Source organism: Falco peregrinus, chromosome 12, assembly GCF_023634155.1.
Source record: "Falco peregrinus isolate bFalPer1 chromosome 12, bFalPer1.pri, whole genome shotgun sequence".
In the NCBI taxonomy this organism is placed as follows: Eukaryota; Metazoa; Chordata; class Aves; order Falconiformes; family Falconidae; genus Falco; species Falco peregrinus.
The window spans coordinates 4,131,238-4,149,587 of NC_073732.1; the positions used below are offsets into that span (position 1 = coordinate 4,131,238).

An 18,350-nucleotide genomic window follows, 5' to 3' on the forward strand; every position below is an offset into this window, starting at 1 on the left:
GGTTAGGCCCAAGAGCTCTTCTAAAAGTCCGTATCATGAAAATTGTGACTTTAAAACAGGATAATGAGTTAAAAAAGGAATTGTGAAATCAGGGTCATTCCCTCAGGGCAGTTTCTGGTTTCTGTTGTCCAGTCCTTCATCTTTCAAAACAATTTAAATATTTTGGCTGGCTGCTTCACAGAGTCTGATGAACAACATTATCAGCTAAAGATCTCTGTCTCATTATGCACTTAGCGCTTAAGCCAGCAGCAACGGCGAACTTCAAGAAAAGAAATGCATTTGTGACCTTATTTAAAGTATCACTTAACCAGAAAACTCTTTCCTCCCCCCCCTATATCCCTAGAAGTATTTGCTACTTACTTTTAATTTATCAACCACCCTCCAGGCAAACCTACTGGTATAAGTTTCTTTTCTCTCCCTTTCGATTCAAGACACTGGCTATGGAGTAGCTCTCACCTCACACCTGACAGCACCATGTGGCTCAAACTCACAACTCAGAGCTGCGAATGAGCCATCGCGCTTCAGGCATTGATATTAAATAGAAACAGTTTAAGCAAATCAGTACCATTTTCATTTGACTTTAAAAGCTCACCACTCAAATCAAGGGCAGCGTAAAAAAGTTACCATTACTGCAGTGCAGGCTAGACAGCAAAGACTGCGAAACTAGACCAAAGCCTAAGAGGTCTAACAAGCCCTGATTTCCAGGGCTCAAAGTCACATAAACACAGCAACAACAACAACATGAAACTACATTTGGAGTCTCTAAAACATTCTGAGTTTTTAAAACTCAGGTTCATGGCACAACCATCTTTCCATAAATAATTTCTGTATTCAAAGCTGGATGTATCGCTGCATCAACACTTCCATGTCTAACACATGGAATACTTTCTTTGAAGATTATTTTTACAGTTCTAGTAAAGAAGTGGAAATTGATCATAAAGGTGGTAGTTTTCTTCTTTTAAATACATTGCTTGGGAACTACCCTTAAAACCATTTCTTGTTATTTTTAGGAATAAGTGATTTGTCCACACATCAATAAATTATTATGAAAGGGGTGTGGTGTGGGTGTGTGGGTGCGTCCATCCATCCGTTCCCACATCCCAACATTCATTAAGCTAAAATTTCTGAAAATGAAAACTGTCAGGACCAGGAGATGGGTGGGGATGTGCAGTACACAAAACAATGCAGAGACTCAAATAGAATTTTTTGCCTATTTACTGTTCTTCCCCTCCCCTGAAGATAAATAATTTAATGGATTGTCCTATTAAGCTTATAGATAAAAAAGGAGGAGCTGCTAACTTCTGATCCTGGTTAAAACCAGTTGTCTGTTTCTGTGCAGAAACAGAGGTGGCTGCTCACTGCAGAGTTACTGACAGAACTCCAAGCACCTTCGCTTGCTCATATTTAGACCTACAGAGCCCAGACATGCTCCTCACAGTCAGACTTCTTTTTTCCATGTAGTATTTTGGCAGTATCTTTCACACTGGTTTAATTTCAAGAGTAGTCCTAGCAGAGGCAAGGAGACATGCTTTCCTGGATGAATCCACACTGTGCAGCAGTACACAAGATGAACTCAAAGGCTTATTTTTAGAGTCTAATTCTTACAGAGAAACAATATCATCCACTACGTTTTCACTTCCCTTTCATGCTTCATTGGCATTAACTCATTTGTTAATAATGTCCATCTGTGATGGTCCATTTTTATCCTCATAAATTTCACGGCAGATTACAGGCTTTTAGGGAGCTCTCTAAACTTTAGCTTCCTTACAGAGAAAAGTTTTACCCACACTCTGACATTACTTGCATTCTGACAAGTGAAGCTGCAGCACGTGACACTACTCTGCATCTGTGTGTCCCAACCAGAAAGGAGCAGCCATGACACCCAGAAGTCTCGTGAATGCAGCCACAGCCACGGAGGGTAGTGCTGACAGAGCAGCCACCACTCACCACAGCTACACCAAGGGTAAGGAAGCGTGCTCCTGCCTTCTATGTGCTAGCTGCTGCATGGATGTTAAGAGAATGAAGTTTGCAGAACCATGAGTCTCCTACCTTTCAGGATCTCTAGACTAAATAAACAGCAGAGTTGGAAGAGGAAGGGGAGAAAAGCAGGTAAGAAGCGTGCAAATTACAAAGTGGAATCAATGGAAACTTTGTATAAGGAAATTTTAGGGTCTTCATGCTCTGAGAAGTGCCATTTGGGCATACCTTAGCTCAACTACTGAAACAGATTATCTGATCAGCAAGGATGGAACAATAGAAAATCTATTAGCTAGTGGCTGTGGAGCATCACAGGTCTATTAGCAATTGACTGATTAGCCTGTCAGGTGAGAGTCAGACTTTCTCAAATCTCATTTTCAATAAACTGTTAAAAGTCAATACAATGCAGACTGAAAATTCAATTCAGTGTAACGGGGAAAAAGCAGCTAATTATTCTTTTACAGAACCATTGATCCTTCCAGGTCCTTTAACAAAGGATTAGGCATTATAATAGACTATTTATATATAGATTACCAACAAAGATAATCTGGGAAATAATAATAAAAAAAATATAATTAAAGCACCTAAAGAACAATTCCACATGCCCAAATCTGCAGGATTTTAAATACTAAACTACAAACAAATGGCGCTCATGCTACAGAATCTGTGGAAAACCAAAAAGATTACAGAGTCAGCAGAAAAAACCCTCCTTCTTTCAAAAAACTTTTTTAGACAATTTATCACTTAAAACTGCAGAATATCAACTGTGGAATACAATGATCATTATTCTTTCAGTGCTTTATATATAAAATAAAACCAACTATATAAAAACTATCCACACACAAGGAAATAAGGTTTCAACAACTATGACTGAGAAGAAATTTTTCAAATGCAACAGTAAGAAATAAGAAAGCATTCACAGGCGTTTAGACTAGAAATCTGAACTGTAGATAAAAATCTGCCTACACTGTGAACAAGCATCCTTCAGCAATCCTGAAGGTTAGAACTCCTTAAGGTACACCACAGGCTTGTGATGACATTCATCAGCTCCTTTACATTAACGCATGCCTAGAAATAACCCTCCAGTTTTACCTGCTGCACTAACGACAATACTGCGTGCAGCGGCAGGCCAGCTTGGGAGGCTCTGGGTACACTGCAGGTGAGGGGAACGACACAACGGCCAGAGGGTGTATACATTTCAAATTGCATGGGCAAAGGAATAAGGCAAAAAAGGGCAGCACTTACAGGAATGACAGCCATCTACCACAGCACTGCCTACCATCATAAAAGTAGATTAAACAGAGGCAGGAAAGGTAACAAAAATACACGTTGACAAAGTCAAGAGCCTTACAGGCATCATCACTGGGCTTGTTTTGCTATGGTAAGTGGCTGTGTGCAGGTGAAATAGGCAAAGCAAACTTTAAATTTCCTGTGCAGGCTGGTAACAGTGCAAAGACCACATCCAGGGAGCCCCACAGGTTGTTTGGCTTGTGCACACTGTAGCAGCATTGCAGAACTTAATGTTCCTGCTGCATTGCACTAACTCCTGTTAACACTGTTTTTGAGTAACAGCAGTGTTAGTGGTCTTGGGATATAATGCTACAGCAACTGAAAACACTGGACATAGGATGAGGAAAAACTAAATCAAGATTTCATCCATGCTTTAACATCATGCTTTGGTCCTTCTCTCAGCTGTGTTGAGGCAGACATTTGTGGAACCTTGTGTAAGTCAAAGTGATGTGGATTAGAGAAAAATCTATTTAAATCAGCTTCTTTCAGGAATATTGTTTTGAAGTCTGGCCCCCAAACAGTTGCACAAGTACAATCAAGAAGAAACTACATAAGTCAACCAAAGAATATACGTAACATCACTTGGTCTGTAGTTAAAGCAAACTGTGAACTGGAAAGTAGAGGTTATTGATAACAGCATAATTCTGACTGCAGAGACTTCAGTGTGAGCTGTAAAATCTATCCAGACTACTAGACAATATGCAGGTACTTTGTACCAGGCAACATGAGGTACTACCAGCGCCAAAAATCAGGTATTACATAGAGGCAGCACAGCTTTGGATGGAGCAGCTGTGCTCATGGTGGCTACAGCACTGAGGTACCCACAGCCTGTGTCTCTGACCAGAGCAATTCACCTCACCCCACTCACCTGAAGGGCTGTCGGTGGAAAGAGTCCAGAAAAGGAGAAGGAATACTGAATGCCAGTCCAGAACCTGCATATTTTGCAGCTTTTACTGCCTCACCTTTGATGGTAGAAATTGGTTATTGTTCACATGCTAAAGACTAACACACCCTGATACTTACTCTAACTGAAAGCAATGTGAAAACACATAATCAGAAAGAGAAAGTAAATGAATGAAGAAAAGAATCCAACATTCATCCCAGGTAGTGCCATAGATTCAGTGGAGTAAAGTGAGCAATGCACATTTTTTAAAAACTACCCCAGTGCTAAACGGAGGGGCATGGGGCCTGAAATCTCCCCAGCTTTGTAAACTCAATTAAAGATGTCATGCCTGGATGACTTTTTTCCGATGTCTCAGAAACACTGAGAGGTCTTTATAGATCTGAGTTTTTTGAGAAAAATCCAGTGAAAAGAAAATTTAAGTAATGCAAATACTTGTTTTCTAAGCTGAAAGTAAAGACCATAGTGTTCATGCTCCTCCTCCTCTCCAAACCATTTCAATCAATTGGGAAACAACAGGGCTGCAAGACAAAAGCCTTCCTAAAGAAACTCCGTGCCAAACAGGGTTTGCTTCCAAATTCCTCAAATCAGATTTTCTCCCGAAGAGACACAGATTTCTAGAACCATACCACAAATTTACAAGCTGATAATGGGCAAAAGGGAAAAAAAAAAAATATTATCAGCCCAGGTTTGGTACACCTTACCGTGGAAACTGGTATGTTTTACTGTGAACGACTTCTCAGTCTGAGAGCTCTGTAGTCTTCGTAGCCACGGTCATCCCTCATCTAGGGCAAGGCCTGCGGAAATTTGGCCAAGGGTGGGGAAAGCCCACGATGATGCATTACAGAGGTGCAAAGTTTTTCAGCTGGTCAGAATGTCATTGCCTCATCTTCTGGCACTACTCTTTTTCATTGAGACTGAGGTTTCATAGGATGATACACATTTCTGTCTTACAGACACACCTTCCTCTGTAGAGGGGAAAAGTGGCCATGGAAAGAATCAAAACTTGCCAACAACAGCACTTCAAAGCGAGACAGACAGAACTACAACCAAAACTATATTAAAAAAAAAAAAAAAAAGAGTTGATAAAATAGAAGGTGCTCTTAAGCCTGGGATCACCCTCACAAACATTGAAAGGGAAGTTCAGTCACCAGAAGTTCATTAATTGATTTGAAAATAGGAAGCACAGTATAAGCAGCAAATCTTTAAAACCCAAAAAGCCCAATCCTGCAGGCTGCCTACCACTGTACACGCCTGCTTAAACTTCCAAGACCAAGAAGCTGAGAAAGAATCTGAAATTGCAGCATTAGAATTCCTGCAGCAACTGGAGATATAAGGAGGATCAGGAATAGTCATTTCAGTGTTTGCTGACAATTCCTCCTCTCTCTCCCCTCCTCCCCAAAACCAGTTAAAATGCATGGTGTTTAATCTAGCAGGATAAATAATTATTAAAGACAAGGATGTGCCATTTGGGTAGCGATCAATTAAGCTACCCAGTCTGAAATCTGCAATAATGACATACCCCCTCTGTGAAATGCTATTCTTCAGAAAAAGCAGTGCTGAAAAAAACCAAACCCAACAAAACAAAACAAAAAACCCCACCAAAACTAAAAAAAAACAAACCCCACGAATCCAACCCAAACCAATTAATCTGCCCATTTTTACCAACATCTGCTTCATGCTTTTTTCCATCACCTCCGAACACCCAAGAAGCAGGGAGTAACTGCATTCCCACCTGCATAGGATGAGCATGGAGAAGACAGACTGAACTACGAAGTATCAAGCTTCTTATAATAAGGAGTAACATGAATCCTGGCTGCACCCAAGGAAAAGGAAGAGCAGCTGCTGAAGCCAGGGGATACTGACTCTTGCAGTAAAACAAGGGTGTGGAGCTGGGACTTCCATCAATTAGTTTCCTCTCAGCTCTCCAAGAACCACCAACTCCCAGTTCACAGCCCAGTAACTCGTGTGTGTCTAACAGAGTTGTTTCCCCCTCTCTATTCTTCTTGGAAGAGTAGAAAGTTTTCAGATCTAAGGCAAGCAAAGTCCCAGGGTGGCTTCAGCCCGCTGAAACGGTAATTGGCCTGTGGGACCATTAAGCTCCTCCTGGGTGCAAGGAGCTCTCCCAAGAGCTATGGCAGCTGGTGCTTCAGGTATGTGCCTGTGCAAAGCCTGGCCAGAACCCGTTCCCTCCGTGTGCTCAGGTAGTGGCAGAACAAACCCAGGGTTGCATTAACCCAGTCCTGAATAAGTACTGAAGGTTTGGGTTTCTAAATATAAATGCCAGTAAAGAATTAAAAGTTAGCACCATTAGAGAATTATCGCTGCTCTGCTCAAGTTTATTCTCAAGAGAAAGCAAATGCATCAAAAGATTTAGAACAAAGGACATATTTAAGTCATTTTTCATCACTTTAAAACTGTTGTTTAAATTTAAAACCTTTCTACTTGGAGCAAGGCATTAACAATTTTAAAAAGTCATTTGTGTTCCTTTCTGAACACACGTTCTCCTGTCTTCAATTTCAAGGGTGCTTTTTTTTGGTCTTTAACAAAAAAGACAGACTGATTACTTTCTGTTTGAGGATCATTCACCAAACAGAAGAGACACGGACTACATAAACTTTGGCTCAGACACTGTAAAACTCCAACAGAATTAGCTCTGCTCCATGCCTGCCAGCACGAGAAGCACAAATTTAAAATACACTAGCTACTCTCCATCTCCTACTCTGCACAAGCAAGTCTTCAGATAACTAACCCCATTTAAAAGCCCTGAGCACAGAGCAGCATAGGTCGGTTGCGTAGACTGGGAACCCAGTACCTGGGCCTCCTCCACATCTGGAGAGCGCTGCAGGGACGCCCCTGGCCCCCCTCGTGCGCGTGCAGGTATCGAGCCTTGCCAAGCTGGGGCACCCACAGAGGCTGCCTAGAGACAAACGAAACCACACCAAAGCCACACGCCTCTCATGTTATGCTTTGGAAACGTTAATTTTAACATCTTTGCTGTATCGGTTTTGAAAGAATTATTTTCCAAAGAGAGACTTCTTCCCTCAGGGAAGAACTTTCCAACAATCGGGTATTTTTTACTGATCACCTCATGTTTTCAGAGTCCACTGGCATTGTTTAATTTCCCTAAAATTATTATGAGGCCCACAGATATGATAGCTGGATGTTTTTGTAAGACATTTTTCCACATTTTTGTGAGTTGTTTTTCAATCCCTTTGCTCCGAACACTCTCTTCATTGTCACTAATCAAGCTGATCACAGCATCTCCTGTTCCCAGCAAGAGGACAACCCAATTCTCATTGAATACAGTAAGAGCTTTGCCACCAATGGCAATGCAAGTGGAATGATGCATGCAACCTCCGTAACAGAAGTAAATAAACATTTTCACTTTCATCCCTGAATTGGTAATGCTGTAATAAGAAATAGCTTTTTTTCTCCTTCTAATAATGTGGGGAAAAAAAAAAAAATCAAAGTATAATTGCAATTCAGCTGCTGCCTGAAGGAAGGAAAACAAAACCCAATGAAGCTTTTTATTTCATTTGCTGTTTGCAGAAAGGATGAATGATCCATTTGCGTCTTCCTACTCCATTTAAGAAAGGTACCCAGCTCTGGTAGAACATCCATGAAATTCCTCTTTTTATTGCAGACATTATTGCCCCAGATCTTACCCATGTAACACAGAAGCCTCCTCCACATTTTCCAGGCTGCACGCTGCCTTGCTCCAGTGATATTGAAAGCATTTTTCAATGGAGTTAGTTTATAACCCCAAATACCAAATCTTACTGTCAAGTTTTGATTTTAATGGTCTCAGCATTGCCCTGGGTAGAAAAGGTATCTTTGATCAGAAATCCAGAGCTTAACAGTGATGTTAAGGGCAAAGGAAATAGCTCAAAATGGTGAATCTGTCTTTCCCTTCATCAGCACCTCCACAGCTCTTCTTAGCACCGGACCTCTGTCTTTCTAGTTGCTGGAGGCTAAGTGCACTAATTATGTACTGAAATAGAAGCTGGGATTTTTTATTTTTTTTTTCCCCCCAATCTGGTAAGACCCTGGCTCTGGGATATCAAGTACCAACACTGCATCATGGACTTGTAATACTTGCTTGCTTCACGCGAGAAATGCAGCTGCAAGAAGCACTCTCTCACTATTTTATTTTTATTAGCATACAGCAGTCAAAAAGCAGTAAAGTTACACAATATTTTGTTAGATAACGATGAAAGCTTCTTACTTCTTCTTTCTTAAAAAAAAAAACCGCAACAAAACAAAAAACGAAACACAGGAGAGCCTCAGATCCCATGCACTGCAGTGTTACTACTTCCTATTAACTTACAGGATACAAGACTCAGTGAGCCTCACTGCTCACCCTTTCACTAACAATACTAGGCAAACAAATTATCACCACTGCCAGCTAAACTGTGCCAAATCCGCTTTCATGCAACACAGCAGCATGCTGGCACTGGGCATGTGGCAGGGGAGCACTCGACCTTTGCTATAGGAAAGCTCAGACTTCAGCTGCAAGTCTGCAGCTCAGCAGTAAGACAGAGTAACTGGTTGATGATGGGATACTGACATCAATTCATAGCAACTGAAAAAATAGCAATTTTTCTTTTCTTATCCTTTTCTCTTTTGAAGCATCAGCTATTCAGCTGCAAATACAAACACCCAGCCAGCAAAGTGTTTAAGAGAAAGCGGAAAACCAACTGACCTGTAAAACAGCCAGTTTAAGCCCAACTTCCAAAGACACTCAGCTGTCTCAGAAAAGCCAACTTCTCTCTTTACATTAACAACAGATAGGACAATCTGTGATGAAGCAATTAATCAGACAGGAATGAACGGTGTAAATTCTTCTGTGTCTTCAGTTCCATTTTGTGATGAGGCTGACTATACATTTCTACAGTGTCCCCCAACCATAACCTCTAGCAGCAGAGGACCTTTCTCTATATTCAAGAGAGGGGAAGTATTTGGTTTAGACTGCAAAAAAATAATCAACTTTGCTTCTTTTCAGGTATTCTCTAACCTGTAAAAAGAATGAACAGCAGTAATACAAACAATAGGCTTTTGTGGATTGCGGTTTCAAAGATCACCATACAAATTTTCTCCTCTTGAGACACCCTTCACTGGGTGCTTAGCAGGACACCTTATCAATGAATGGAATTGCATAACACGACCAAAAGGATATGCTCAAGATAAACCAGCCACATCTGTTAATAATGACACGCAGACTCTGCGTTCAAGTCACAAGTACCATTGCTCCTCCCAGCAGCCACTTCAGGTGTGTTTGAGGATATGATTCCTTTCAGAACAGCTACTGATCATAAGGGCGGGCTGTTTCATAACTAAAACATCTGCCTGTTAAACTGTTTCTTATAATTTGTGTGGCAAGGAGCCAGCTGGGATTTTTCTGAATCACTGCAGGTCTCGTATGAGCTTGAGTCTATTCGTAAAGCAATTATAAAAAAAACTTTCTAAAACTTTGCCTTCAGCCTATTGTTTTTTCACTTCCTAGATAAAGCCATTCCCAGTCCAGTGAGGAAGATTCACTGCAGAACTACAGCAGCAAGTGGATTACCAAAATATGTTAATTCAGTGCTTGGAGCCAGATACCCAACCAGGGCAAAAAACAAAACACAGAAAATTTCAAGACACTGAGATCATCACTACTCTTTATCATGACCAAAAAGAAAAGGAAAAAAAAAAATCAATTCCAAACAAAAAGGTCAGTAGGATAATCAGATGCTGAAAAGAAAACTTCCTGCATAAGCAAACTGACAGACTGCTCCATCCTTTGAAGTACTGCAATGAATAAAGAAATCAGAGATGGACCCTCTGTCATTTACTCCAACTTGTATGGCTCCTCAGACATGAGAGACGTATCCGTCTCTTACATGTTTGTAAGAGACACAGAATCAAAATATTGTCTTTTTAGATGCTGTAATGGCCAAGGCAAACAAGACCTTAAGGACTCTTAAGCTTTAACTCTGCATTTCTCAACTTTTATGAGTTGATATCAAGCTTTTAATGTCACTTCTAGTTCAAGTATCTAATGTTTATTCCTGAAACAGGCATTGTAAATATACTGTTTCTTCCCCAAAAATCATTACTACATTCATCCATGCCAACACGTATCTACTAGCATCCATCAGCTAAATAACCTGTTGACTGACTGGAAGCTTCTACTGCTCTGCACCAAGCACCAGGTGCATGTGGCTCATTTGTCTCAGAGTTATTCCAAGCTGAGCACTGATCACACGAACGATTAAAGCTACTTTTCTTCCAAGCACCATATCCATCTACCAATAGGCAAAAAAAATCCATTGTTTCATTCAGTTACGCTGCGTCCTTTTCTCTTTCAGAAGCTGCCTTGCTGACAGGACTCAGAAAGGAAACAAGCTATGTATAGCTCTCCAAGTGCACAGTGTGGCACAATCATCCTGAACTGTAATTTTTCATCAAGTTTTTAATAATCAGTTGGCACAGGAAAGTTTGATTTTCTTCATAAAGCCTGAATTTCTTCCTGTCCTAGTGAATGTTTAACAATCCTGTGGTGATACTATGTTCAGAAGTCACGCATGGTACATTGGTTTAATAACTCTGTCTTTGGGATACAAGATGGCATGTCATATCCAATCTACCACAGAAGCCACTTCAGTCAGGTGGAAACAGGCATTGATAGGAATGTGGATTTGCAAAATGACTGCACTATTGCACTGTGCCTCATTTGACTGCTTTATTGAACTTCAAGTCTTCCACCAAGTAGCCCAGACTTCAATTATCTACACTAAGAAGAATGGCTACCGATCAATAAAAGGCAAAGAGAAAGCAGGAGTCATGCAGTGCATGCATAGGCTTCGCTCCCTGTTTGTATATAACTGTACAGACAGGACTTAAGGTTTTATTTTTACTCTCCTCCCTCCCCCCTTTTCCCTTCCTCACTGTTTCAAAGTACCACATTTAGTGAAGGCTGTTCATTGCATATACCTTTGTCCAGAAGACAAGCAGTAAATAAGGCCAGTACAGAAAGGTTGCCTTGTCCCCTTGCAGGATAAGGCACTGTATGACTGATTCCCCCACCTCACCTCTGAATAAAATTCCTTTTCCAGTGTCAAGAGTTTTATGCATGTTTTTCAAAGTCTCACATTCAAGGTACTACAGAAATCTTTGGAAACCATTCACCCTTTGTACTCTCTCACTACTGTCACCAAGCTCTACAAGGACATAAGCACTGTATCTCGTACTCCCTCAGAGTACTCACAAAGAGGAAGCAAGACAGTGTCATCTCTTCCAAGGTCCTACCTCTCCACCATGCTCACTCTTCCCGATTTCTTCCAGCTTACTGCAGTACTTCTCTCTGCGTAACACACACTTAATGTGAAAACATGACAGGTATAGCAGAATAAACTGTGCAACATTATTATGATGCGCTGACAAGATCAAAATTAAAAACAGACTTTAAATTTATCATATGCCACAAACTATATCAACTATATTAATCCAATACATGCTCTTACTATAAACTGGTACCTCCTCAAAAGGGTGAGCTTCAATTGATCAGTCAAATTTTTTCTGCTCAGCAAGCAAACATAGCTAAACCAATTCATCCTTGTTGGGAATGGGAAATTAAAGGACTAACAATGTTTTTTTTCTAACACACAGATTGGCAACTTGTCAAGAAATAATACATCTATTGTATGTTCAGGGTAATTTTATCAAATTAGTCTTACTTCACCATTTCCTCTTTCCCTACTCATATAATTACAAACATGACACAGTAGACATTAGAGTAAATTCAAAGCAAAACCAACACAACCATTGAAAATTCTATAAATTCCATACATGACTACAAAAACCTCAACCCCTCCAAAACTGTTCTTACAAACAGTATTTCTACCATCTGGATGGGCTTACCACCCCCACCCCAGTTCGGCATTAACTCTACTCTTAAAAGAAAATCCTACCTCATCCGTTTTTTTAGAATGACATTTGCCAATTTCAAGTAAAATGTCTATTAAACTCTGTTTCAACTAAGTTGCCTATCCAGTGTCAGGGTCAATACAAACTTACAGAGCTCAACTTTAAACTTCTTGCAAGAGAAGGCTGAAATCAAGCTGCAGAAAGACTAAGAAAACGCTGGCCAGACCCCACAGGAGTGTGTAAGAGGTATCCCTGCCCTGCAGTTCCAATCTACTTTGACAGGAACAAGGAGTTTAGCTTAGAGGATAGCATCTATGTTCTCTGCTCATCCTCTGTTCTTTTCTGTTTCTCTTTTGTTCTCATCTCCTATGTATGCAGTAAGAACCGGAAAATATTCATATGGAATTGATAATTGACCTACTGGAATTCAAATATTTACCATAGCGGAATCAGTCATGCAGTGCTTTTTCCTGCAAGCAATCATATATTCCCAGCATAGATAACATTTTCGCGTATAAATAAGGCCACATATCATTGCTGCTTGTACTTGGAAAGTATCACACTTTCAGCTGTAGCAGCTATGAAAAAAAAATAATAAAATACACACGCAGTGCACCAAAACCCACCGAAACCTTCAGGCTTTCAGGCTAAAGTTTTTAAGTTAAAGAGACTTTTCACATGCTTAAAGTCATGCTTGTGCACAAATATCTGCAGATGTAAAAACTCATTCAGTACTGCTGTAAATCATGTAAGAGACTACCACCTATAAGCACTGATGCTGCAAAGCCAATTTATATTAGTTCTGGTTCTGACCAAGCCACTCCACAGAAATATTCCAATTGTTTGTACCGTTTAAATTATCTCTGTCAGACACCTAAAAGCATTTGTGGTTCACCCCATTTCAACGTAAGGTGTCATGCTATGCCAAAACACTTCAGTCCTCACAGAGGGAAATGGCATATCAGTGACTATTTCTTTCAGCATGGAACAAGCAATAGTGGAAAGTGCAAACCAATTTAAATTAACAGAAGGGATTCACATCATGGCACGCAGTTGTCCATTAACAGAACAAACCCCTGTCCCCCTCCCTTTCTCCAGTTGGCAATTGCAGCAAATCTTCCATGAAAATACATTTCCTGTAATGTTCTGGTCATGGTTGGCAAGAGCTGCAACCCATTTCCATAAAGCCACCATGCGGAAAATTGCCTTGGCTGTTAAAATGGACTAATGCAAAGGAATTATTTTTTTTAATGTTGAAGGCATCAATCCTTTTTAAAAAAATCCCTCCAGTTTCCAGAATATTAACTGGTCACCCACCAGCAATAAGGTAGAGCCCTGAAACTAGAAATAAAGCAAATCAAAGAGTTTTAAAGAAAATAAGAGAACAAACCCTTCACCCAATTATCACTTACAGACCGTTAACCCAGCAAACACAGTAAGAAGACTGAAGGAACTTTGCAACAGCAACTGGGCTCTCACCAGAGTATAATTCTCCTGCTGCAACTGCTAATCAACACGATTCCACAGTATCGGTTTGCCCCCCAAAAAGTTAAATCCTGAGTGTGCAGGCAAGCAACCGTGTATCACAGGTCAAGTCAGATTGTGAAAACAAAGATGTATTAAGGTTTTCAGGACTGAAATCTAATTCTCTGATATTCTCAGTAAATTCTGTCTTTACCTGGTGCAAATAACTTCAGCTCTCAGTGGACTTGCACCGACCCTACTGCCCACTCTTGCCCTGCAGGGCAGATTTAAGTCCATAACACTTACTTACATCTATCAAAGCCCTCTCTTACACTGTTTCTGCATGCATGACCGCAACAGATCCCTCTTGCATGCTTCCCTCCCTCAACTTCTCAGCTGTGCTGGACCAAGGAGGTGACACACAGACTTGGTACACAGGGTGAGGGCCTGCAGCTTGCACTGTCCAGAACCTTTGGTTGCCCAAGGCACATTATGCAGAGTTCAAGGAGCTTTGCATTCTCTCTCTAACTGGAAAAATCCCTCAAACTTTGGGGTGTTACAAGATTAAAAGCTGAGAAATGAGACTGCCTGATCTGGAGAAAATTACAAATAGGTACACAAGTAGAATATTCTTGCACATCAAAAGCATAACAAATACAGTGCTACTATCATTGTGTAGTTACAAAAAAAGCTCAGAAAGCTTATGATGAGAACCTTGAAGTGCAGGACAGCAGTGGTATTACTGATACCATTTGCAAAACTGGAAAGTGAGAAAGAGAAACTTTTAAGGAAAACATTTAGCAAGTTCAATATGATGAAACTGAAAACCTGAAATCTCTGGACAGGCATCGCTTGCAAAGCATCTGCTGGAAGCTTGGGAACTTCTCAAAATCAGGCCAAAGGTGTCTCAGTCTGGGCCCTATATTATAGCTATATTAAAAATAAGCATGCTTTTGAAGATATAAGGCTTGTGCCAGAAGCTCAAGGCTTCACAAAACTAAAATAGATCAGAAAATAGGTCCTAGAAATCCTTAATCCTGAGGTGCTATTATAGTAGCAGGTCAATTTTGGATTACTTTACAATAAGGAAAGGTAAAGATTATTATAAGTCTTAAGAAAGTGTCATCAAAGCGAAAGTAGGAAATACATTTTTAAAGAAATTAAATATCTATGATTAAAATAGCTGATAGAGCGCAGAAAAATATTAAGTTAGTGAGCATATAAGATCTCTGAAATACAAACATTTTTGTGATACATTTCCTGACTATTAAATTCTCATTGCTGTGGTTCCAAGCTCAAAACTGTGCCTAAAGCAATACATCTAGAAATACAACCATGAGCTTTCCAGTTTTGTCCTTGCTTGCCCAAGTAAGAAATGAAGAGGTATCTCAACTGTATCTACATGAACATAAAAGCTACTTTATGATGTTCTTCTGTCTTCAAACTTCATTGGTTTCTTTTCTGGAAAAAGAACTCCATCATATTACAACCTTTCTTCAATCCTGAGAGGCAGCAAGGTAAAGAAACACGAGGAAAGGAACAGAGGAGCACCCTGTGTGCACGTATATTGTACATGCAATCAGAGCGCGGTAATGTTTTGCTGCTGTGTGTAGTTAACAGCTGCATATGTATTTCAGAGTATAGAAAATGCAGTTAAAAGGGTGCATGAGAAAATCTACATAATGCTGATTTCTTTCTGATTAATTTTGTTTTCTATTTGTCATACTCACTACACAAAGATTTAGCGGATGCAGGGTCAGCGAGCAGCTAGAGTATCTTTAAAGAAAAGTCTCACCTTTCCTACTCAGCCGTGCTTCCCATAACCGCCCTGTTAGCTGTCTACCTGATTTACGATTCCCACACTGCCTCTGAGATTAAAGTATGACGGTTTGTTTGCATTTCTACTTAGGCTGGTTATTTTTTGCCCTTCCTCCAACTTCAGACAAAACCCTGCAAACGACAGGTCTACAGGTCCAACGCTCATTTCAAAAAGGTACATACCATTGCGCTAAGAGGGCTCCTACTCATCCTCTCCCTGCATTTCCACCATACGACAGAGCTGAGAGAATAAGCACTCTGAAACTGCCAGAGAGTTTCAACCAAGCTGAAAACAATCATGGATTTTGCCTGACAAAGCAGCTGCTAGGTACTTTTGAAAAGACTGCCTCCCGGTCACACTGGCAGTTCACGTCGGACAGAGAAGTAACTCACTGGTCACACACAGTTACTTAATACCACAGGGGTAGAAGAAGAGAAATTCCAGTTTAATGGAAATGAGGTCCCTTGACATTTGCGAAGGAGAAGAACCCAGTAACAACAGGCAGGTTCTGCATGAAAAATAATATTAATATTATGTAACAGACAGCCTAGGTGTCACGAACAGGACCAGCACCTCAGTTGTCTATGGCATATGCATTTCTGCCCCCATTTCTTTTTTGACCTAGGCAGGAGCCTGACTTTTCCTCTGGAAAAACCAGCCCACTGCTCAGCCAGCATCTCTTCCCTCTTAGGGTTAGTTGGGTCCAGCAGAGCTGTTGAGACCATTTGTTGAAAGGGACACTTCAGCTGTGGAACTTACAACTTCTAACACTGTAAACAAAACCTCAGCTCTGAATGCATCAATAGACTCCAGCCTCATATTTAAAGCAGTGTTACAAATGGTCGGTGCTATGCTACGTTCTGCAAATCCATGACTAAACATTCTTGTCTCTCGCTTATCTTCCAGTGCTCATAAACAAGAAAAAAACAGTCACAGGAGCAGGTTAAAGCTATATTAGGTTACAGCAGCTGGAGAATTCAAGTCAAAAGACAGTTGCCTCCACAGTCATGCACACACACTTTCTATAGGCTTTTACTGGCAAACCTGCTGAACTTCTCTTCAAAACTAAAGCATTTTGCAAGAAGTCTCTGAAATAAGACATTTCTTTGTTAATGAAACTGGTTGTTAAAAAAGAAGGCAGTTATAAACTTGGGCACATCTTATTCAGTTTCATTGCAACATTCTAATGCAACCCAAAACTTAGTCAGGACTCATTTTAGTTTGCTCTGACACACATATAGGAACAGAGCAAAAAAGCAGGTTGGACAGTGGAGATTTCAGTTTCTTCAGCAGCTGCTCAGTTTTTATTACATTTAGGAAATACGTACTGTGCAGAAAACGTTAGGCCAAATGGGTGCTTGGATTCCTGTCTTTTCTGCCCACTCCCTCAAGTCTTTTGCAGCTCTGTGGTTTTTAAAGATGAACCATAGTTCCTGGGAGGGTAAAAGAATGTGGTAAACTTGCTACTGGCTGGTTGCTATTTCCAAGCTCCCTGAGTGTACACCTGTTATTGCACCGCTGGAAAATGCCTGTGTTCCCACGCAGGAAGTTAACTGATGCAGCTCCCCCAAAGCAAAGTGCATTTTCTACGCAGGTAACTTGTGGGTCCAGAATAAGTGCATTAGCTCTTGTATGTTTAGTGCCAACATTTGTTATAAATATTTGCAAGGCTATAGACGCTTCTGTATACCAAGTGCACCCATTTTTGGACAGTCAAAAATAAATTACCATGCATGAAAAATTCATATATATTCAACTGAGTCTTGGGAAACTTCTGCAATGCTGAATAACACAAAAACAATGCAAACTTTCTTGTTCAGACATGTCTACCAGCTCATGTCTAAGAACTGGCTTAATACCATGCACTGCAGTTAACAGAAAACCCAACACACTTATGGGGCTAAAACAAAGTTATCTTTTCTTGCATAATCTCCCGAATCACAGAAGTCTTCCTTTCTTCAGTAAAGTGGCTGTCAGTATTAATAACTTTGCAAAGAGATGTTTTCTTAGTAAGAAATCTCAGCCATTTCTACCGTGCTTCATCAACCTATCATCCCACCCAGTTTTTTCATTCCCCCCGCCTCCAAGATGACAATGACACTACAAAGAATTTTCCCTTTCTTCCACATGTTTTTTGGTTCAAAACCAAAATTGACAACAATCCTTTACTATCATTATGACATGCCACCTCTTCCCCTGACCATTGTTTTTCTCTCCTACATCTGGATTACCATTGGTGGCACATCAAATGTTAGGAAAACGCCATAGTAAATAAGTGTCTGCCAAGTTCCATGATGCTATTCCCCATATTAAAAGAATATGATGAACTTTAGCTTGTACTGCCTTAGTAATATTTTTTTTTGCAGTCACAGAATTCCCATGTATTTACAGCTCATGGTATTTCATGAACTTGTGAAATCGTCTGTGTTCCTTCCAGAAGCAAAATACAGTAGTTTCAGCAGAAATATGTATTTCATTACGTTTGACAGACAAGCTCAGGCCATATAACTGATTTAACATACACAAGGCATACTTCATTTTCTTTTGATTTATGAGTCTCCACTATAGTTTTTTTTCTGTAGTAACAGAAGCACAGTATATTTCTATAGCTATATTTCTGTTTTTTCCCTACTACTTTTAATCTGAAACCTTCATATAGAATGTCTCTGAATGCAAGAGTAACTGAAGGTTACTCTGAACATGCTGTTGTAACAGACCTCACGACAGTCTAATACCACTACCAAAACCCCAGCCCTTCACAGGCAGGATTTTTGACAAACACCAGCATCTTTGAAAAGGTACTGATAATTGCAATAACAACTGTTTTCTATATTGACTTGCCACTAAATCATGCCATGTCTTACATTTCATTTCAGAAAAACTGCCAGAAAGAGAAGGTTATGGTGTCTTTTTCAACTATCAGTAAATCATTTTAACTATGTATTTTTCGTTAGGTGATTTTAGACCGCCTTTCTCATTAGAGCAACC

At 40.2% G+C, this 18,350-nt stretch overlaps 1 protein-coding gene and 1 long non-coding RNA gene across 2 annotated transcripts in view; one reads left to right on the forward strand and one right to left on the reverse strand.

Annotated features, from left to right (window-relative positions):
* HS6ST1 (heparan sulfate 6-O-sulfotransferase 1) overlaps nt 1–18,350 on the reverse strand; it is a 201,928-nt gene that overhangs the window by 157,261 nt on the left and 26,317 nt on the right. The gene's annotated exons all lie outside the window — the stretch shown is intronic.
* LOC129785412 (uncharacterized) lies at nt 462–17,142 on the forward strand. Its single transcript, XR_008749477.1, has 3 exons — nt 462–2,109; nt 9,675–9,884; nt 10,522–17,142. It is a non-coding gene; the product is annotated as an uncharacterized LOC129785412 (long non-coding RNA).